At 39.2% G+C, this 23,670-nt stretch overlaps 1 long non-coding RNA gene and 1 pseudogene across 1 annotated transcript; one reads left to right on the top strand and one right to left on the bottom strand.

Annotated features, from left to right (window-relative positions):
- Positions 1-1,053: 1,053 nt before the first annotated feature.
- On the bottom strand, positions 1,054-2,031 carry LOC113349524 (annotated as a pseudogene).
- Positions 2,032-19,960: 17,929 nt separating this feature from the next.
- LOC113297392 lies at positions 19,961-23,156 on the top strand. Its single transcript, XR_003333460.1, has 2 exons — positions 19,961-21,587; positions 22,927-23,156. It is a non-coding gene; the product is annotated as an uncharacterized LOC113297392 (long non-coding RNA).
- The last annotated feature ends 514 nt before the right edge of the window (positions 23,157-23,670 follow it).

The raw sequence follows: 23,670 nt of genomic DNA on the forward strand, positions 1-23,670 counted from the left end.
TGACAATTCTGGAAGAGATGTACTCATTGGCCTTGGAGAAACCAAGCTTGAAAACAGGGATCCATCAAAACGTCGGTGGGTCAATCGCCAATAGTTTATTCTGCTTCCTTGACATTTTCCACTGTATGACTGAGAAGAATTCAGCTACTACCACACTCAGTAGCCAGGAGCGGGAACGGGGTCGGGAACGAGAGCGAGGACGGAAACGGAAATCGTAAAATTTTCAAAAAATAAAAATCGAGGAACGAGTCGGGAACGTAAATTAGCTTTAGTTATACTACTAGTTCTCCAAATTTATAATCAGGACCAAGACAACAACCTACAATATTTAGAAAATCTTAATGAAGCATCAACTTTCTACTACTAGTATCCTACAATATAGCTCTCGTTCATTCACTTCTTTTGTCTCTTCTCATTATTTACAACTTTCTAAATCCGATTTAGTGCTTGTGTATCGTGTGAACCTGGGGTTGGAAGTGGTGTAGACTCACACCTGGTTTGGAAGTGGTGTAGACTCCCATGTAGGGGAAGATAGAATATTTATTAGCCAAAAGTATCTGTTATATACAGACCATTACATCTATTTTATAGGATTCTGAGATAAGCTAGCTAGATATCCTAGAATATAGGAACTAGATATACTAGACAAAGATGTGAAGATAATATACAGTTAGTAGGATATTTAGCCAGATTCAGTAGCCAGAAATTGTGGATATTTTAAGATATACACTCCTCCCATGTTAAAAGTGCGTTTCCTTCTTGCCAGCAACGCGTTCCCATCACGGTTTTTACTGAGGAACGCAAATTCGTGGTTCTCACTGTGATTCGTGATGACTGTTCACACGTTCCTGGCTACTAAGCTACCACACCCTTAAATAACCGGTGAACCAATTTCATTCTCAAATACTTAAGAAAACTCGATCCATTACAAACAAACATGCCGAATAGATCCAAAACAGGGGATCGAAGCTACAGTACGATCCGAACAAAGATAACTACATTATACTAGCAATTGCCAAATTGACAACATTTATTGAAAAACATAAATAAAAGTTAACAAATAGATTGGATTGAATTGATGTTCAGAAATGAAACGAATCGTTTCATCAAATTCACAGCATTCTCACAGCTAGGATTAGTCAAGTGGAACACATGATTTTCTCCTTGTGACTCCATAATCTCCACAACTCTACCCCATCCACAATTCTTTAATGTCTCAAAATAAACACATCCCATGTCTTTCAAAACAACTTTCTCCGCTACAAACACCAAAACTCGATCACAGCCCAACCTTGCGAGATTCGTTTCAGTTGTTGGGTTGATAAGCGGATCGTTACGCCCGGTTGTTGATGGACAAACACTATACCATAATTTTTCTGGTCCTTCCTTTGAACCGATGTAACACTTGTCTTCCAAAATTGGTTCCCCACTACTACAGAAATAAGGGTGCGCCATAGCAACACCAAAAATCTTCACCCCGTGAATTTGTTCAGGGTTAGTTCCGGCTCGAATTTCCATATTATGTGCAATAGTAGAACCAGCACTATCACCAGCCAAGAAGACTTGATCAAAATCCGCATTATCGCTTAACCATCTCTCACTACCTCCCCCTTTAGAGTGAGAGAGAACCCAGTTTAACGCTTCCCATGAATCGTCGAAAGCGATCGGAACATAGTGTTCGGGTGCTCTTCTGTAATCAACAGAAACAACAACAATATTTGCTTGTGAAACAACATCGTTTAGATAATTATGATAAGTTGGAGAAAATGTTGTTTCAATGCAAAATCATCCTCCGTGAAAGTAAACAAGAAGAGGAAGTTTCTTGTTCTGAGTGAGTTTTGGAACATGAAGTATTGCTGATACGCCCGTTTCAGGTATAATCACAACATCTTTCGATGAAACGCCAGTTTTTGGATCTTCAATGGATGGAGGAACAACTTCTGTTCCCATTAACCTTTCAACTCTGCCATCTTTGTAGATCCTATATAATGGTAGAAATTCGTGAGCTACTTCTTCACTGTTTCCTTCCATTAGTAAGAGCGAGAAAACTAGAATTAGAAAATGGAGCTGAGATTGGGTTTTGTAAGAAATGCAATGATTGTCAATCTCACGCGCAGAAAGCTATGGAAGGTTGAGAATGTGCTACGTGTTTAGGATGGAATTACAAAGTACAAACCATTGACTTTCTTTCATCAATGTCCCTGCTATAATCTTTTAAAAAAAAAGGATGTCTCTGCTATAATCTTTTCAGAAAAAAAAAAAGTCCTTGCTATAATTAATCAAAAATCGAAAATGATTTATCCACTACGAAGTGGATGTCCCGTGTGAGAGGGGATGGGGCCCACTTATGCCTTATCCCTATCCCAATACAGAGAGGGTGACCTTTCTGCCATTGAATCCCTCTCGGTGCACCACTTCGTAGTGGATGTAGCAAAACCGATCAAAAATTCTTAACAGACAATGAAATAAACCGTGCAAAAGAAAAAACGCAATAAAGCTCTCACATATACCCGGCCCCTGCTGTCCTCCACGAGGCTTACGGGACCCATGAAAAAAATGTGAGAACTTTTTAGCATTCGGTTTTTGTGTGGTTTATTTCGTTGTCTGTTTAGAATCACCGATAATTAATACAGTAGTTCCCAATGAACTTTTTGACGCTACGAGGAACTGAGTAAGATATAGGGCTGCTTTGAGAGTAGTTATCAATAACTATACAGTAGTTATTAATAACTAAAAATGATCTCGCCATTAGGTTTATATCAATATAATGGCGAGATCATTTTATGAATTTTAAAATTACTAAAAACGAGGAATGATATTTATTTATTTTTTCTCAAGTGAGAGATGAAATCTCGCTTATATTAATTTTTCCTCCTCCATTACAACACTTTATCGTTTCCTCTATTTTATGTGGCAGCATTGTTCAAGTCATCCTTTCCCTCCTCAATAAGACTTAGCCAAAGGTCTTGTTTGATAAGCTCATTGTTGGGTTTTTATTTTGAGAAAGAAAAAGTTGTAACAAAGAAAAAAATATTTATAAAAGGAGATAAAAAGAACATGAAACAATCTCAATGACAGTTAAACATCATATGGGGACACCTTCATCCTCACTTTCACAAAGAAAAATTATCATTTTGAAGCAAAGTGGGAGGATGGTCAGATTATGAAGGAATCTGGTTAGTAACTAAGGCTGCTGGGAAAATATTAAACCGCTCATCATGACAAAGAGCCCTATTAAGCCTAGTTCTAACTTGTTTTAGTGGTTGTATGTGATTAGAACAAGTAAATAGATTGCTAAAAAGGGAGTACCAGTAAATAGATTGCTAAATAGTGGTTCTATTTTCTTATTTATGATATAATAATGAGAGTTGGTAGGACTAATAGAATAACTGTGTCTCTCATTACTGTAAATAATTGCATTAAAGCACCCTATTATGATCCATGGTAAAGTCATATTATTACACATTTCTTTTATAAAAGTTTATTGTTCAATTCTAAGGCGTCGTAAGTAGAAGTGTAAAAGCAAGATAAGTATAGTTCAATATTGTTTGGACCAACATATATGGTTACATTTATCATGAAATAATTTCTATGAATAAACTCTAATTTGAATCCATCTTTCCATACCTAGTCCTCAATCTTTACCACGAACGTAACTTCCCGAGGAATAGATGCAAACGAATGTCATATAGAAGAACTTTTTGACCTGGAGAAAATGACTTTCTTAACATATTTCTATCATGCACAAGCTTCATTTTGTTCTTGTACTTCTTAGCACTATCGTATGCATCTCTACGAATCTCTTCCAACCCATTGAGCCTTTTCAAGTGAAAAGTCTAGCTGTTTGACAGCCCAATATGCATTATGTTCTAACTCAACGGGTAAGTAACATGCCTTTCCATATACAAGTCGATAAGGTGACATTCCAATGGGGGTCTTAAACGCAATACGATAAGCCCATAAGGCTTCAGTAAGCCTCGACGACCAGTCTTTCCGATTAGGATTAACTGTTTTCTATAATATACATTTTATCTCCCTATTAGAAACCTCTACTTGACCACTAGTCTGTGGATGATACGGGGTAGCTACCTTATGTGTAATACCATATTTCTTCATCAAAAGCCTAAAATGTCCATTACGAAAGTGCGACCCTCCATCACTAATTATAGCTCCCGGTGTACCAAAAAACGTGTAAGTATATTATCCTTCAAGAACTCAATCACAACCCTATAGTCATTGGTTTTACACGCAACCTCCTCACTCCACTTAGAGGCATAGTCTACATCGACAAGGATGTATAGGTTACCAAAAGAATTAGGAAACAAACCCATAAAATCAATACCCCACACATCAAAGACCTCAACAACTAAAATAGGGTTCAAGGGCATCATGTTCCTACGGGAAATGGTTCATAATTTCTGGAAACGTTCACAAGTAACACAGTAACTGTGGGAATATTTAAACAACGAAGGTCAATAGAATCCACACTGCACTATCTTAGCAGCAGTCTTCTTAGCACTAAAGTGACCCCCACAAGCAGGATCATGACAAAAGGAAATAATACTGTACTAGTCACTCTCAGGTATACATCTCCTAATAATCTGGTCTGGACAATACTTAAACAAATAAGGATCATCCCAAAAGAAGTGCTTAATCTCGGATAAAAACCTAGAACGATCTTGTTTACCCCAATGTTGGGGCATTCAACCAGTACCAAGATAGTTCACTATATTTGCATACCAAGGTGTTTGGGTAACTATGAACAGTTTTTCATCAGGAAAATTATCCCTAACAGGAGGAGAATCATCATGGGTATCCACAATAATCCTAGACAAGTGGTCTGCTACTATATTTTGTGCACCTTTTTTGTCTCTAATGTCTATGGAAAATTCCTGCAACAAGAGGATCCATCTAATCAATCTAGATTTAATATCCTTCTTGGAAACAAGATACTTCAAAGCAGCATGATCAGTGAAGATTATGACCTTAGAACCTAAGAGATAGGGTCTAAACTTGTCTAAGACAAACACAATGCTAACGGTTCCTTCTCTGTAGTGGTATAGTTCCACTGGGCATCATTCAGAGTTTTGCTAGCATAGTAAATCACATGAAGTAATTTGTTTTCTCGCTGACCTAGCATAACACCAATAACATAATCTGAAGCATCACATGATCTCAAAGGGTAGGTTCCAGCTGGGTGCCTGGACTATGGGGGCGGTAGTGAGTAAAGTCTTAAACTTCTCAAAAGCCTCTAAACAAGCATCATCAATGAAAAACTTAACATCTTTTCTAAGCAAATTGCAAAGAGGTCTAGAAATCAAGCTAAAATCCTTAATGAATAGACGATAAAAACCTGCATGCCCTAAGAATGACCTAATATCTCTTACGATTTTTAGGACATGTAAAGTTTTAATAAGGTCAACTTTGGTTTTATCTACCTCTATACCCTTAGAAGATACGATATGCCCTAAAATAATTCCTGAACGAACCATGAAATGACATTTATCCCAATTAAGCACTAGATTCTTTTCCTTACACCTAGTCAATACTAATGACAAATGATGCAAGCACTCATCGAAAGACGAACCAAACACTGAAAAATCATTCATAAATACCTCTAAAATCCGTTCTACCATTTAAGAAAATATGATCATCGTACAATGCTGAAAAGTCGCAGGGCATTACATAGCCCGAAAGGCATGCGTCTATGCACAAAGGTACCAAAGGGACAAGTAAAAGTGGGTTTCTCTTCGTCTTCTAGGGTAATAAAAATCTGATTATAACCAGAGTATCCATCTAAAAAGCAATAGTGACTATGACCTGAAAATCGCTTTAGCATTTGGTCGATGACGGAAGGGGAAAGTGATTCTTAGTGACCTTGTTCCATTTCCTATAGTCAATACAAACACACCAACCCGTGGTCACTCGGGTTGTGATTAATTTATTATTATCATTATGGACTACAGTAATACCGGATTTCTTGGGAACAACCTGAACGGAGCTGACCCACTTACTGTCTGAAATGGGGTAGATAATGTCTGCATCTAACAACTTAAGAACCTCGGTTCGAACCATTTCTTTCATATTAGGCTTCATTCTACGTTGCATCTACCATAAGGTTTGGTGTGACTCTATAAATAGATCTGATGCATACTAACAGTGGGACATATACCCTTAATGTCAGCTATGTGTTGATGGTGGTTTTTAGTTCATGGTTAAGATTGTAAAACCTTGCATTTAATAGGCCATCACTCTGCAAAAATACAGAGCCATGTAAAAGTGACGAGTGTTCAACCTCTTCACTGGCGCATTTATTGATCAACTCAATATTTTCTCATGAAATTTATCCAGAATGGTGCATGTAGCAACAATCCCATATATTCTGTAAATTTTGGCACCTTGCTTGTGTTATTCAGTTAATATAAGTTTCTCTGAATGCTTTCTATGCTATGTTCCCGGCTGAACCTTTAATGTTGATATGACATGACAATTTGTGTTCACTCGTAGCAGAGTAGCACGAATTTTCAAATATGAAGGTTAAGGTCCTTGCATAAAGTATTTAATCGGAAAGCATACTGCTCTCTGGCAATGAACTTAAAGAACTCTGTGTCAACACATAGAATTCAATCAATTTTGTGATAATTCACAAGATTCAGATATTACCATGGTTAATTTGCAAAAATTATGGTTTTGCGCCCTGCGCAGTATATTAGACCTTGCCTGTCGAAATTAAGGCTAGGCGTACTAGGTAGTTAATCCGCCATGGATTAGTAGGTGCAAAATCTTACCTAAAATCAGAAAACAAGGAATAAAAGGAGTCGCGGAATAGGAGCAGCAACAAAGGAAGGTGTGGCTATTCCATTGGCCAGCCGTCGCCACTTGCAAGTGGCCACACCCCATGTTGCTCAACCGAAACCTATTTTCTGTCGACCAATCAGGTCGCCTTAAACCCGCCACACGCACATGAGTTTTGGCTGGGCCCATACTTGTCGTCCCTATTTCCCATCGACCAATCAGGTCGCTTTAAATCCGCCACATTCACACTAGAAGTGTGGCCACACTCGTGCTTGGTCGGCCCCTCTTTTTAATTGACCAATCAGGTCGCTTTAAACCTGCCACAGTATTAAAAGAGGAAAAGTTGCGCCAGATGCCAAATTGGCTTCCCAAAAGCCGCGCCAACATGCTAATTGGCATGCCGAACGTGCATGCCAAACGTGTCATTCTGCTCCGGCGTGCTAGTAGCATGCCAAACATGCCATGCCGTGCCAATATACTAATTGGTATGCCAAACATGCCAAATGTGCCACTTTGCTGTAGTAGCATGCCGAACATGCCAAACATGCCAAACGTGCCACTTTTCCGCAATAACATGACAATCGTGTCAACATGCCATAAATAGCACGCCGACGTGCTAACCCACCCCTTGTTCGTGGACAAACGCCATAACATATTCCAATTAGGGTATTCTAAACGGCTCTGCCTTAGTGGCATTAGTCGAAACCCTAATTTCCAGTCGTGGTCCAATTACGCTACTTTGGCCCTACAACATGCCACGAGCCATGTGGGACCCTCCAAACCCTAAAAATGGCGCCATTCTATAATCACCCATGGTCATCCTTGCGCCTTGTGGTTATTCCCATATTATGGCCTTCCACAGTTCCTTTGTTGTGGTCATGGCACCGATTACATAAAGCGCCACCGTGCCGCGGCCATGACGTACGCTAATTAGGGTTTCGATATGCCAAACCCTAATTTATCTAAAGTTGCCACGCCAACTAAGTCAAGTAATTATCCTAAGGACTTAAGTTTGATATAGCAACAGGACCAATGTTGCCAGAGCCATATTTGGGTCTAAAACCAATATGCCAAAATAGCTGTCATGGCTACGCCAGGCGCCACTATGCCACTGGCATGTGCCAATGACGCCACTGTGTTATCATCAGGCGCCAATAGAATGTGGACATAATCAATGGCCATCCTTTCTCATGAGTTACGATCTCTGCCGTCCGAATTCGCCACAGAATTGACATGCCTGTGGCAAGTTTTGGGCGACCAACTAAGACAAGCCAAATAGCATCACGTGTTATTCTCCTGTGGCAAGTCTCCTGACTTTGACTTGCCACACATAGCAACTTGCTACATTTTTTCCGTGAAAACACTCGAGACATCAAACATGTCACAAACTGGGGGATGCTCATCAGGGTATTGTTCTGGCGGTTTACAACATGCGGCGTGCAACACGCCCATTATAAGAAAGTGTCAGAAAGGTAGTTAGTGGCGATAATAAGTAGTGGGTGTAAACTGACCAGTTTCCTCCATGGTGGGAACGTGGTCTCTGGCATTTACACATAATCCCACTTCTCCATTACTCAATCACTCCCACTTTCTACGAGATCAGGGCGCGTTCAATATGACTTGTATAAATAGGTTTTACCTATTTTCGACCAAACAACAAGTTTTGGTTAGAACAACACAGTATCCAGAAAAACACCAAAGAACTGATAGATTTCATTCTACAATCCAGTTCCAAATTCTTATACAAGTCATAAAATAGCCACACCTTCAGAATTAACCATGCTGGTCTCAACACCTTCTTCGCTTCCCTCCTTAAGACCAACCCTTCTCCTTCACTTTGTCACCGAACCAAGACTGGAACGACCATTTATTGGTTTAGGACAGGATTGTACAGATTGATCTCTCGAATCTAAAGTACTCCCGTGCAGTGCATTTGTTTTAAGTTTAGATTTGTTTCTCATCCACACACCCAAACTTACCAAAACCAGCAGAAACAGTTTTTACCCATAAACAATTGGCGACCACATTGGGAGATTAATCTCTCGGTTGCAATCTGATAAACACATTTTTGTGTCTACTTTGTCCTCAATGTCTGTATTTTTGGAACTCTATTTTTGTACTAATATTGTGTTTTTATGTATTTTTAGGAAATAAACATTTTTGGAAAATTCGGCTCGAAAAGTTGATTTTGGCACCCGGAGGACAAGTGTTATTCGAACTCTCGCTTTTGGATAAGGGGTAACCTAATTACTAAGGGGCACCACCAGGTCACCCCCAAGGCATATGCTATTCGCACCCCAGTTCAGGATAGGGGGCATATCATCTTCAACATTCAAATTCGTGTTTTGGCGGGAAAACCATTTTCACTCCTGGCAGATTTTCAATCAGCAAAATGAAGGTGTTCTAGTGCGATTCAATCGCTGAAAATTGGTGAGAAGTTGTGATTTAACATGGAAAAGCTGTTGTGAGTGTTCTCTTAGCTCAAATTTGGCTAGAATTGGCTATCCAATTCACGGGCTCAAAACAGGTAAAACACATGCATAAGAGTTTCTCTACGACTTCTGGAAGATTTTGTGTGTGTTCTGCTCGTGTTTCATGCATCGAGCAACCTGTTGGAGCATGTGTAATCGAATTGGAGCGTGCTGGACCAGAGAAAACGCGTGAAAAGCTAAAACAGGAAAGAAAATATCTGAAAATATTTTCTTTCACTGTCGAGGATTTGTGGAGTTATGGAGGAGATTCGATGCATGCTTCGGGTTTAAATAGAGTCCTTGGAGGTCAGAGAAAGGGTGTCGAGAGTTTGGGGTCGATTGGGAGACCACAGGGAGGTTGCAGAGGCGAAGAGAAAAACTGCAGGAAAGTTTCCTACTTCTGTTGAAGAAGAAGGAGAAGACGAAGAACAGACGTCCGAGGACGGTCGTTCTTCAACAGTGTCAACAGCAGCAGCAGCTAAGTATCGTTGTTTTACAACAGTAAACTTCTATCGTTGATTTCGGGACGCCTTTTGTGGGTCGCAGATTCTCTGTTTTATACTTTTTCACTCTTTTAATCAAATTTTGAGCATCAATTATGTATTTTGAGAACATGATTAATATGACGAGTTAAACCCCAAGCACTGGGACGACGGAGGAGGCCGTGTTTCATCCATGTGGTAATTTAAATTAATTCTTTATTTACTTTTTGCACCAATTTTAATTAATTATTTGTGATTTTATTTGATGGAGCATGCTTAGTCTTAGGGATTCTTGATGCGCCATGCTCATAAAATACAAGTAATATTTTATAGAATCTACTTTGGCAAAGAATAGAGTTAATATTTGTTTTGTTTTGAACTATAATCGCCTAAAATTAAATTCTGAACCACTTGAAAATGAAAAATGGCCGAATCTTTAGTCCCAGTTTCTCGCACAAGTGTTAATATTTTTATTGTATATATTTATCTTTTTTATTAAGTTTAAAAAATTATCCTTCACAAGTCCGAGAGTTTGAACCTCATTACTACAACTTCATCTAAAATCATTAATCATTTTGGCGCCGCCGACGCGGATTTTTGTTTAGGTAGAATTTTTAGGTTTTTATTATTTTTTATTATTCCATTTGTTCTTTTTACGTCTCTTTGGTTGTTTCTTTGTATTACAGGTTTGAAGTTGGATACTAAAGACCTTGGAATCAAAGCTTAAAGCTAAAAGAGAAGGAAAAAAGACAAAGCAAAAAAAAGAAGAAAAAAGAGAGGAAAAAAAAAGAAGAGAGAATTTATTTTTTTTATTTTTTTAGAGACCTTCCATTTTTTTTGTAATTATTTTTTTTTTTCTTTTGCACTTTATTTGGACTTTGGACTTGGACAATTATTTTTTTTTAAATCCTAAGGAAGGGTACATTAAATATAAAACTGTTTGCAGGGAAGGACGACGATTACAATATCGTCTCGGCCCCTCGGGTTCGTACATGACATAGGAGTCGTGGACCGAGTCGACTTCAACGGTTCATCCCCTGTCTGGTACGGGAGGTAAGTCCATCGAAACACTCGCGAATCTCCTGTAAGCGAGTTACTGTATTCCTTAAGGTGATTCATTGATTGAGGACGAATTTGGACTGTTTATAAATTCCTAGTAAAGGGCAAGGCCTGGCCAATACAAGATAAGGGTTCGAATTTCATCACCGCTCCCTTCTTGCCCGCCTTAGGAAAACGAAACCTAACGCGAACCCAAGCTTAAAATTTGATTAGAACGAGACCGATAGGGTAACGAGATTGGTAGGAAAATCTTTCGAAAAATATTGGTTACTCTTTTTAGCATACTTCGAAGTTCATGATGGTTTCTGTGAGTCGAATGCGTGACTGCGCCGCCTTGTGATAGCGGTGAGGCCTTGGGTATCAAAGCTCCACTGAGCTTCCCTCGCCTCAATCCAACTTACTTTGACTCGGATTGATTCCAGAGGGGTTTGCTTAAATTGAAACGAATTCCCTTTCGAAGGATTAGAAGCTGGTCTAGAAACAATCTAAGTGGAGCCATCATGCTTGTTGTTTGCTAGATTTTATAGGTTTGATTTGGTCGAGTCATCCTTGTTTGTGATTGTGTAGAATTCCCTTGCAATTAAGAATGTCGAACTGGTATGATAGAAGCCAATACAATGATTATCGACCTGAATTTGAATATGGACATCATCCTTTCTATGACCATGTTGGGAATAGTGGTTGGGAACGCCATCATTTGGAAGGATATGGGTCATACCCTGGTGAGCCCAATTACTATCCACACATGCATCAGTCTTACGAGCAAGAAGATTATAGTACTAGTTCTTCGTCTCTAGAGGATAAAATCAAACTATTGAAAAGTAGTCCTTTTTATGATCCCTCTGTTCCTATTCCTTCCTTAGAAGAGTCCCTTAGGGAGTTAGCTGAGTCGACGCGTAAGTTAGCTGAGATGAATAGTGTAATTCTAGACAAAAGAACTACAATAATGAGTGAACTTTCTATAGAGGAATCCCTCAAGCTGATGGCTGAGACGAACGAAAGACTTGCTCGAAATAATCTTACTTTCTAATATAGTGTTTCCAATAATACCCTTAAAAATGAGGATAGTTATTTTCATAATTAAGATGACAAGGTTAGAATTGGTAGCACTACTTGTTTTGATGAGGTTCGATCTTTTTCATGTTATTATGATGAGGATAGTGTTGATGGAGAATCATACTTATGTAGGAATAGTGATCAGGAAATGGTTACTCCAATTGAGCTTTACAATGATAATATTATTTCTAGTTCAAATCCAAATAATTTTAATAATTATTCACCTATTCAAAAGGACGAGGATTTGACTAGAGATACCCTCGTTTTAGACGATGTAGTATTTCCTGTTTACAAAGCCGATAATGATTTAGATGAACGAGTTTATTCTGAGAATAATGTTTTAGAGTCTAGCGATTCAGAAACAATAGTCTTAGACGAAGAAGATGAACTCGTAGAGATGAGTGAGCATGAACCTGACTTAGAAGAATCAATTGACCATTTCCAGGAATTTGATGACCTAGAAATTAGGGAAATTGTAGCTAGTTTATCTAGAGATACCCAAAACTCTAAGTTTGGGGGTGATTATCACCTTCCTAGTGCCTTACCTTTAACTCTCAGAAAGTCCCTTCACTTAGGACTTGATATCTCTGCCTCGACAATTTTACAAGATTACCTTCATACTCGTTTTCCCGAACCTAATGATGTCCAGGAAGAAGTTCAGTCGTTAGAAACCTATCCTCTGGTTGATGTGGTTTGCCCAGGCTATGATCCCCAGATTGACTTTGTTTTCCCACCAAATAGTTTTCTTCCAACTGTGGGAACGTTTATATTCCAAATGTGTCGAATATTAAGTTGTGAGACTAAACCTAAATGATTTAGGAAATTAGAATCGACACATTTGCTTAAGAATGACCACTACTCTCATTGTGGTCAATTATGTAAGTCAAATCTTATTGACTTAGAGGATCCTCAGTTATTTAGGTTATTATTGTGCGCTTCTAAGATCATATTTGAGTTTTTCCAGACTCTAGGACCTAATGATTCGGATCCCACCTATGAAGAAACGCATCCAATGAAAATTTTCTATTTAGACCCTTTTATAGAACCTGAACCTGAACCACAATTAGATATAAATTTCTTAATCAGGAAACTAAGTAAGGTCATGCTAGTCTTGTTCACTATCTTGGTTCATTGCAGTTTCCTTTGGTCAGCTCTATTTAGTTTTGAAGACCCACAGTTATTTTGACTGTTACTTTATGGTTCGAGTTGACTAATCCTTTCCTAAGTCTGGCTGAAGACTTTAAACTTAGCACTTCTTGGGAGGTATCCCATGCTCATGCAACACGGTAATATCTTTCCTTAACTCTTTCGCTTCAAATGGTAACAGTTTCTCCTTGTTCATGCTTTTAGTTTCATCTTTAGAACATTGAGGACAATGTTAGATTTAAGTTTGGGGGTATGGGAGAAACTTTTTAGTTGCAATTAATAAACTCCAGAGCCTATAAATTTATGCCTATTAAGGTTTGCACTAACCAATCTAAGTGGATGGGAACATCTTGGTTGTAGGAGTTGAGGAGCCAATCTGATTAGATGGAAACATCTATAGAGTCTATTCATAAAAGCACATAGCTCAGGTGTTAGAAATAACATGATAGTTGCACCATATCTCGCTGAGTCCTTTTCATTTCTTTTTTTCATTTTATTTTTTCATTTTAAACTATTTTTCTCTAAGTTATTAGGTGGGGCACACGATTCAAGTTGTTACCACTGCTAGGGTGAATTAGAGTGACTGAGTTACTAAAAAAAAAAGAAACCGGACCAGTTAGACCAATCGGAATAAGTATTAACACTTGGATAGCAATATGCGTGTGTTCTCCCTGTTTCCGTCGCCTAAGCAAGCGTGGAATGCAGGACCCGTGGGAACTATCGTGTAATCTGCTGACAAGAAGCATGCGCTTGGATCAAAAAGATCTATTCATGCCGTTAAGTTAAAAAAATAAAATGGTTATTGTTTTGTGTAGTCAACTGCTGTTTCCCTTGTATTTGCTAGTTTGTTGATTTAGATTTAAGTTATTGACCACTGGTTCCCTTGTATATGCCAGTTGTGTTGATATTAGTCAGACCGGTATCTCAGTCTATTAGGATAGGTTCATTCTGGCAGTGGCCTTCAGACAGATATGTGAAACATCGATCATTTGGTTAACATCAAAACCATCTACATTTTTCTATTTCCATCTCCTTTTTCTATCCATATGATTAGTTTGACTCCGAATATGATGTCCATAGTGCAACTATTTTGAGTAGAGCTCTGTCACTTTATATGAATTTTAGTATGCTTGAGTGTAAACTCGTGTACAACAATTGGAATTTCGCATCAGGGTACTTCCTCCTGTAGTCAGTGATTGTAAGCCAACCAAGGAAATTCTTTAGTGCCTTCCAAGGTTCGACAGAGATAGCTAGGGTTTGGAGTATGAAGGTTTTGTGGGTACACCTCTGGTAAACCCTCCGGAGACAACACTCCTCCACTAGGGCCACCTAGTGGTTTAACGACTTACTGCACGTGCTAAGTGTAGTCATTTTATTTTTTAGATTAGATTTGCTCGAGGACTAGCAAATAATAGGTTTGGGGGTATTTGATAGACACATTTTTGTGTCTACTTTGTCCTCAATGTCTGTATTGTTGGAACTCTATTTTTGTACTAATATTGTATTTTTATGTATTTTTAGGAAATAAACATTTTTGGAAAATTCGGCTCGAAAAGTTGATTTTGGCACCCGGAGGACAAGTGTTATTCAGACTCTCGCTTTTGGATAAGGGGTAACCTAATTACTAAGGGGCACCCCAAGGTCACCCCCAAGGAATCTGCTATTCGCACCCCAGTTCAGGATAGGGGGCATATCATCTTCAACATTCAAATTCTTGTTTTGGCGGGAAAACCATTTTCACTCCTGACAGATTTTCAATCAGCAAAATGAAGGTGTTCAAGTGCGATTCAATCGCTGAAAATTGGTGAGAAGTTGTGATTTAACATGGAAAAGCTGTTGTGAGTGTTCTCTTAGCTCAAATTTGGCTAGAATTGGCTATCCAATTCACGGGATCAAAACAGGTAAAACACATGCAGAAGAGTTTCTCTACGACTTCTGGAAGATTTTGTGTGTGTTCTGCTCGTGTTTCATGCATCGAGCAACCTGTTGGATCATGTGTAATCGAATTGGAGTGTGATGGACCAGAGAAAACGCGTGAAAAGCTAAAACAGGAAAGAAAATATCCGAAAATATTTTCTTTCACTGCCGAGGATTTGTGGAGTTATGGAGGAGATTCGATGCATGCTTCGAGTTTAAATAGAGTCCTTAGAGGCCAGAGAAAGGGTGTCGAGAGTTTGGGGTCCATTGGGAGACCACAGGGAGGTTGCAGAGGCGAAGAGAAGAACTGCAGGAAAGTTTCATGCTGCTGTTGAAGAAGAAGGAGAAGACGAAGAACAGACGTCCCAGGACCGTCGTTCTTCAACAGTGTCAACAGCAACAGCTAAGTATCGTTGTTTTACAACAGTAAACTTCTATCGTTGATTTCTGGACGTCTTTTGTGGGTCGTAGATTCACTGTTTTATACTTTCACTCTTTTAATCAAATTTTGAGCATCAATTATGTATTTTGAGAACATGATTAATATGACGAGGTAAACCCCAAGCACTGGGACGACGGAGGAGGCCGTGTTTCATCCATGTGGTAATTTAAATTAATTCTTTATTTACTTTTTGCATTAAAAATTAATTGAAATATGATTTAATAAAATTGGTTGTTATTTGATTAGATGGGTCATGCTTAGCTTAGGTGATTTGATGTTCCATGCTAAACATTTACAATCAATTTTTTGAGAATCTACTTTGGAAAAATAAGAGTCCATATAACTTATGTTTTGAGCGATTATTGTCGAGAATAATTCATTGAGCCCTATTTTATGAAGATTGGCCGAATCATTAGTCCCAGTACCTCTCACCATTGTTAATATTTTATTGTATATATTTATCTTTTTTATTAAGTCTAAAAAATTATCCTTCACAAATCCGAGAGTTTGAACCTCATTACTACAACCCACGAAAAATCATTAATCACAATCCCAATTTCAAGATGGTAGAGCTCAGATCCGGATCAGCAACAAGCCCTGATGCCACCAGTGCTGAGAACGTCCTTGGTATCAACGTCCCTTCCAGTGGCATCAATGTACCACCTGTCAGCATGATCAACACCAGCGGCACAGGAAGCATTTCCTCAGGCGTTACACCTCCGATCACCAGGGCCAGAGCCGCTGCCGCCACCCCCAATATTTCTTCGAGCGTGACGCCCCCAATTGTCACCAGAGCCGCCGCCACTCCACCATCGGGACGAGAGACTGGAGGAACCATAGGAGGCCATCCCCTATCACCATTGTTGATTTGATGGAAAGATAGGAAGTTCTTGCTAAGGCTAAGACGGACATGGATTCAAATCAGAATGAGGTGCTTACTTTCCTCAAGACACTAATGGATCGGTTACCGCAGGAACCACGCAGACCAGAGCCAATGAGGAGCAATTTTAATACCCCTGGCACTAGTACCTCATCAGGGCGCACCCTTGTAGATGAAGAGGCCCGCCCATTGGAGAGGAATCATCCATCCAATTTCATCACACGTGAAAGATTTGGAACGACTTCGATGAAATCGAGACAGAGAAAACCCGGTGGACATGCACCAGCATCAACCTCCGTATCCTCCTGATGTGCAAAGAATTCCTCTTCCGAGGGGATATTCTTCTCCTCAATTCTCCCTTTATGACGGCACTGGTAATGCACGTGAAAATATCTCTCGATTTTTAAAATCCTTGGGTGAGAACGAATACAATCATGTCCTCCTCTTGAAAGAATTTTCAAATTCACTTACTGGAAGAGCGTCACCTGGTACAACAACATTGCACCAAACAACATATCCAACTGATGTGAGATGGTTGCAGCATTCTACAAGAAGTATTTCTTTGTGTCGGAGCAAATCACCTTTCTTGACTTAGGAAATATGTTCCAACGAAACAATGAACATCCAAATGATTACGTCAAAAGGTTCAGAATTCAGGCACTGAATTGTCACAACCCAAACGTGACTGAGCAACAACTGGTGGAGTCTTGCATCAATGGCATGGTTCCCATTTACCGCGCTTTATTGGAGAATCTACGCTTCCAGACATTCTCTGAACTTCATGAAGCCGCTAAGCGGTCGACCACAACAACACCAGCATTATTAGAAAGAACCAGGCCGACCAAGAGTGAAGAAGCACACGAAACTCGAGGAAACAGACGTCTCGTCAACAAGCAATATAACACTGGCCCCTCTGTAAGCGTGGTGGGTGAAGGAGGAAGAAGGAAAGCTCCAGCAGCAAAACAACCACCCAAGCGTGCAGCACCAGCACATCAGGCGGCTCCACCTCGAAAGGCCGCAACTAAAGCTCCTGTGCAACCCCAAGAAGCCGGAGAAGCTGCCCTGGATTTCCCTTTCCCAATCGATGAGGTAATTGAACTCCTGGAAGCATGGATTCAAGATGATGCCATCAAGCTACCTCCTATCAGGCGTCCGCCAACTGAAGAGGAAATGGAAAATCCCAAGTATTGCCGCTACCACAGGTTCGTCCATCACCCGACCAATGAATGCTATAGATTTAAACACATCTTCAAGGAGAAGGTGGAGGCGGGAGAACTTCAACTAGGCAATGAGGGAGTTCACAGAGATCCTCTTCCAGTTAGGAGTTGTATGCTTTCTGGGGACTCTGTCCACAAGAAAGTGCAGTCCATGATGCAGCATGTGTGTGAAATCCTCTATTTCTCCAAAGCGCAGAGTCAAGATATATTTACAGCCCTCAACCGCGTCGTGTCGGGCAGGCGACTCTTTTCTGTCAAAGAAACTGCTCCCAAATCCCAACCTCTCTCGGGAAACACCGTTGGAAAGTGCAACTGGGGACTGCTGACCACTGCTCACCTGAAGGATGTCGAGTTCGATAGCTCACTAATCGACGCAGCCTCTGATTTCAACATTTTTACTGTCAAGACTTTGAGATCTGCGGGGTTTCAAAGTAAGAGGCTACTCACTCCCCAATTGTGGTCAAAAACACGGAAGGAGAAGCAATGAACGCTTACGGCTACAACAATCTCGAAATAAAGGTGGGAGATGCTTTAACACACGGCAAATTCCACATTGTCAAAGAATGCCCAAATTATGGCATGATTCTGGGGCGCTCGTGGGTGCATAACAATAAAGAAAAATTAGGAGTATGTCCTCTGCCGGTGTCCGTACCTTAAAGTGTTTCCAACAAGCCGTCCGACCCTGAAGACTACATGTTGTTGTATCTACAACTTGCCAATGTAACCCACCTGCCTGGAGAAAGCCCATCGACGTACATACGCATATTTCGGACACAAGTAAGTCTCATCAAACAATCCTTTATGCAACCAGTCACTTCTCCTCCCGCCCAGGCCTGAGGACTAGATCCAATTATCAATCCGGGCGTTACTGGAAGATATGAATGGGATGCCGGCCCCTTCAAGTGTTTCATTAAAAGTTTGGAAGTTGTCTTAGTCAATAATAATGGATCCAAGAATCAAGTAGCGGCGCAACATCAAAACCCATTCCAAGTTGGAGACATGGTAGTAAAAGTTTCCTCCCAGCCTCCTTCGTCCGACTCCACAGACGAACCATACCTAGTAGCAGAAGTTATTTTGGGAGGCTACTGCAAGCTCATCAACACGGACAAATTAGACGGTATAGTAATACATTCCCGGTGGCTCAAACCTTTCAAAGTCTAAAAAGTCACGCCACCTCTTGCCTCAAAATTCTTCTTAGTATTTCCTTCAGCAATTTTCCTCTTCATGCAATATTTGTAATTCCTTCAAAATGATTGCACTGCTTGCGTTCATAATTAGGGCTTCGATTTTAATTAAAAGTATCTTTCTTTCAAAAAATAAGTCTTCCTGAATCTCAAAGGGAAAAACACCAAGTAAAATCCAAACCCTCACAAAGCCATTACCCATCAATTCGAAACCAGAAAAAATCAAACCCTACAAGAAATATCTTATTCAAAAAGTACTGAAGAGGAGAATATGCAAGGAAGAAGATCAGCAAGTGGCGGCATAAGAACATCTGGCTTCAACTTTCGCCTGAAGAGGTTTCTCTACTTCTCGCGACGTGTTTCCCAGCTTGTGGCAGCTCACACTTCTACATACTCAGGCGGCATGCTACAGACATCATGTGTAATTTGCAAGGGAAAATCCGATAAAAGGTTGGTCAAACCCTTAACTATTGCTATTGTTTCCCCTGTTTTGAGTTACGGTTGCCAACAACATGTGGAGGCGTTATTGTGGAAGTAGACGAACAACATGTGACGCGCCAGCTAGCGTTATTGCTACGCTAATTTATGTGTTTTGACTTTCCATCCGTTGAATCTCTCTGGAAGAATGGACGAACTTGTTTTTCGCAAAAAGGGGTTTTGGAATTCTTTCGGAGATTTTATTCATTCATCCAATTAAAGATATGAAATTATCAAAATAACATGAATGAAAGAATATTACTCGGTGAAGCATGGCTCCAGTCACATGAACAAAAAAAACTGAAGTATCAAAAGCATCTACAAGTGTAGATGGTGGATTTTCGACAAAGGATAAAATCGTAAAACCATAATTGTACATACTCCTGATCCAGCAATCAGATGAGTATTGAGGCTGATGTCTCTCATTGAAGCATGAAAGTTCATGCCGCAAGAACCTCTAACTGAGAGTGTAAAGACCTTGAAGCTCGTCAACGCTATTAGACCAGTCAAGTGACGAATTAGCCGATAATAACTCGATTAGTTTAATACGAACGTTAATTAATAGAAATTAATCTAACAACGATTTAGATACAAAACTAGTACCATTGGATATATCTCGAAAAGTTATACGGAATGGACTGCTCGCACGCGTCATTCGGACACTGGGTTAAGAAGATTTATCAAGTTGTTTCAGAAAGTAAAATAGTAATTTCGGATATTATCCTGTGGCTGCACCTGTCGAAGCGAGTGGGTGACTCAGCAAATTGGATCGACCTTATCTTCAAAACCATCGAGAAGAGATTCATTTTCTTTTCTTTTCTTTTCTTTTCTTCTTCTCCTCTCGTTATTCTTTCTTCTTTTGTTCTCTTTTCTTCTCCGGAGATTCTGAGAATCGATTTAAGGGAATCGATCGATGATGTTGTTAATATATAATCAAAGAAGGTTTAGTGGTGGTGTTCATGTTGGTGGATCATGAGAAGAAGAGGAGATGACGATCTGTAGAGAAACCAGATAGTTCAAGCCATAGAATAATTGATTAATTGAAGGAGGATTTGATTAGTTGGCGATGAAGAACAAAAGGGGTTAGTGTTTAAGTGAAGTTCTGAAGATGATTCAGTGATGAATCGGTAAGTTAGGGTTTCATGAGGAGAGCTCTGAGAAAATTTAGAAAGTGAATATGATGCTATAGATAGATGATTAGAGAATGGGTTTTGTATTTTGAGAACAAACAAGAAGAATTGGGTATTCAATTTGAGAATTGGTTACAGAGAAGAAGTTAATTCGAGATTGAGGTTTTCGGGTTTTCTGAGTTAAGGTATAATTCGAATTAGGTGTTGTTTAAGAAAGATTGGAGATGGGTTTTGTTGATTTGAAGAGTTAGGTCATTGTTTGGGTTCGAATTAGAGAAATCTTGTGTTTGGGAATGGAATTAGGTCTTGATGCAGTTGAATTAGAGATTAAGTTGGGTTTATCTGTTGTATTCCAGTAAAGGTGATAAGGATTTAATGGATGTTGTTTGAAGATGAGGTGTTGAAACAGATCAAGGCAAAGAAGGAAGGAATTCAATTGTTTGAGCAACACAGATTGGAGGTAATTATTATTCTAAGTTCATTTTGTTAAGATGTTCGTTTTGGTTGTTGAATGTTTGATGTTAATGGAGATAAGATTGAAATGAATGTATATGAACCTGTGTTGGAATTGGAGATGTAGATTAGGTCTGCAATGAGTTACAGTTGAAGATTAGAGGTTTGAGATGTATAAGTTGGTGCTCTGTATGGAATTGAATGTAAGTAAGTTATGATCTTCTTATGGTGTTGGTGGTTGGTGGTCTTAGTTGAAGTTGTAACTAAAGAACTGAAGGGGAAGTTGTTATGGTTGTGAATGAGTTAAAAGGAAAATGAACGTAAGAGTGGTGTAATGGAAGTATTGAAGTATAGTGGTAAAGTTATTGTTGAGACCGTGAGGTGGTGATGTTGTAAGGAATATGAGTGGCTGGATATGGTGGTCTTGTCTGTGTGGTTGAATGACAAAACTAGATTTAGTGCTAGTTACGAAACTGTGGTTGAATCAGTTGGGTGCGTATGATATTGAGTGATTTTGCTATTGAGGGTGAAATGAATATGTAGTTGAGGTTTTAGATAGAATCTGGTGGAACTGAACTCAATGGTTGATGTTTAGAGGAATAAGTGGTGATGTTGTTGAAGTTGCAAGGAATATGAGTGGATGGATATGGTGGTCTTGTCTGTGTGGTTGAATGACAGAACTAGATTTAGTGGTAGTTACAAAACTGTGGTTGAATCAGTTGGGTGCGTATGATATTGAGTGATGTTGCTATTGAGGGTGAAATGAATATGTGGTTGAGGTTTTAGCTAGAATCTGGTGGAACTGAACTCAGTGGTTGATGTTTAGAGGAATAGGTTAGGTCGAATCTTTCAGTGAAAGCTTGGAACTGCAATTGCAGGTAGGCTGTTATCTTTGTAATTCAATTTGAAGTTTATTTGAATGATTTTATTGATGTATTATTAGTTTGAAATTGAACTTGAGTGTGAGTTGTAGAGTTTAGAGTTTTGGTGTTGCACAATGATTGTGCATTAGCATTCCTTGGTCTGAGCAATGATTCTGGCCTGTTCAAGTGTTTTGGCTTTGTGCCATTCAACCTAGTCAGGTATCTGACTCTAGCTGACTTAGTCCATTTGACTGAGTCGAATGGGGTTTGACCCACTAAGTCACTAGTCTTGACTCGTTGAACATTGACCCTGGGCATTGACCTGACCTTGCACGTTGACTGTTGGTTGAACTTTGACCAGACGTTGACTGTTAGTTGACTTAGATGGGTCAAACCTTTTGTTAACGGGCTGGTTTGATGGGCCGGGCCGGAGTAAGCCCGCGGGTCGTGGGTTTGGGCTTAGGATTAATCTTTCTTAATTAGATGAATTAGACCCCTTATGGTCCGAATTAGCCTTTGGTTCCTTCTACAAAGTTATAGATATTCATAAGACTTAGTTATTGGACGACAGAACCAACCTAATAGAATTAGTAAATCCTTATATGTTCTAAAGATAGATATTGAAAAGGTGTAGAACCATAAATGGGCTTAGAACCATTAGATAAACTTGTATGACTCTTGTATGAACCATTTTGGCTAGATTCTTAGAGTTCTTGTGTGGTTAACAGTTAGTTATTAACAACGATCGATTCAAAGGATGAACCGGTGGATCATGGATCTCGAGGTAGGCGTGTCTTGTCATCAAAAGAGGTGGGAATTTACATTTAAATCTTTTGAAACCATTGTTGTTTCTTTTACAAAGATTTATGTTTATAAACTCATGCATCGTCTATTTGTGCATTCCATGTTCAGTTTGTATTATGAGTATTCTGTTGATTATTTTGTAATCTTTCCATGGTTTGGAAAGGACTTTTAATGTTTGAATGTCAATATGAATCTATATGGGAAATAAGAGTTTCCACCTGTGGTATATAGGATACGCTCCTTCACATTTATACCTAGAGCTTTTATGATATATTGGTTGGCAGTTTGCGAGTTCGGAATTGTCGACATCCATATATACGATTAGGTGTGGATTTGCGAGTTCGGAATTGCACAACCATATTATACATTGTTTGAAGAAGGAGTTTGTCCATATACATGTTTGTTTATTACAGTGACTTGGTCACTTTTTAATGTTTGGGAAAACATGTACTGTTTTCCATGTCTTTCCATGATTTCTTGAAAGTTAAATGTTATATTCCTACTGGGAACCTCTTCTAGGGATGATGTGCTCACCTATTCCCACTTTCAGTTTCAGAGACAGATCAGAGTTGCGCAGCGAAAGCTTCAAGGGTTGATTTCGTTAGTTGGTTAACTTCTGTTATATTTATTATATTGTATATTCTATTTGTAAACCAAATGACTATTGTATATGTATCATTTGAGAGGAGTCCTTGTATATATATTTCTGAGCGAGGTTAGTTTTGGGTTAAGTTTTTGTAGCAGATTTCTTAATTGAAAGTTTAAGTATTTGTTTTAGAATCGTAGTGCCTCTTTATTTAGTTAATCTCTTGGATTAGTCAGCTGATAGCTTTGGGGGCGCTACAGAGAGTATTGTATACGTAGATGTGTAGTCTCTAAGCTGAGGCAACGACATATCTTATAAATACTGAGCAATTTCAGTAAATATTTCTATATAGAATCGAAAGATTGGACGGCTCCTAGACAGCTTGCCTGCTAGTATATAGCAATAACGTCTTCAGGATGTAACAATGTTTTCCCTGACTGTATAAAAGAAATATGACGCTTCAACAAGCTCATATTACTCGACTCTAAGATAATTATTGCTCCTAGACAGCATGCCTGCTAGTATAGAGGCCATCAATTAATTATTTCTAATCCTTAAATTCATTAACTGGATATTTGGAAACATTCTACGTTCTTCATAATATTTCATTACTTCAATTTGTGGTTCTTCCCAGCAGAATTCCATGGGTTAGTTATAAATATTCAACGTACGGGCATCTGAGCCACTATCGAGTAAGCCCCGACCAAA

The sequence above is a fragment of the Papaver somniferum genome, chromosome 1 (assembly GCF_003573695.1).
Source record: "Papaver somniferum cultivar HN1 chromosome 1, ASM357369v1, whole genome shotgun sequence".
NCBI classification, from domain to species: domain Eukaryota; kingdom Viridiplantae; phylum Streptophyta; class Magnoliopsida; order Ranunculales; family Papaveraceae; genus Papaver; species Papaver somniferum.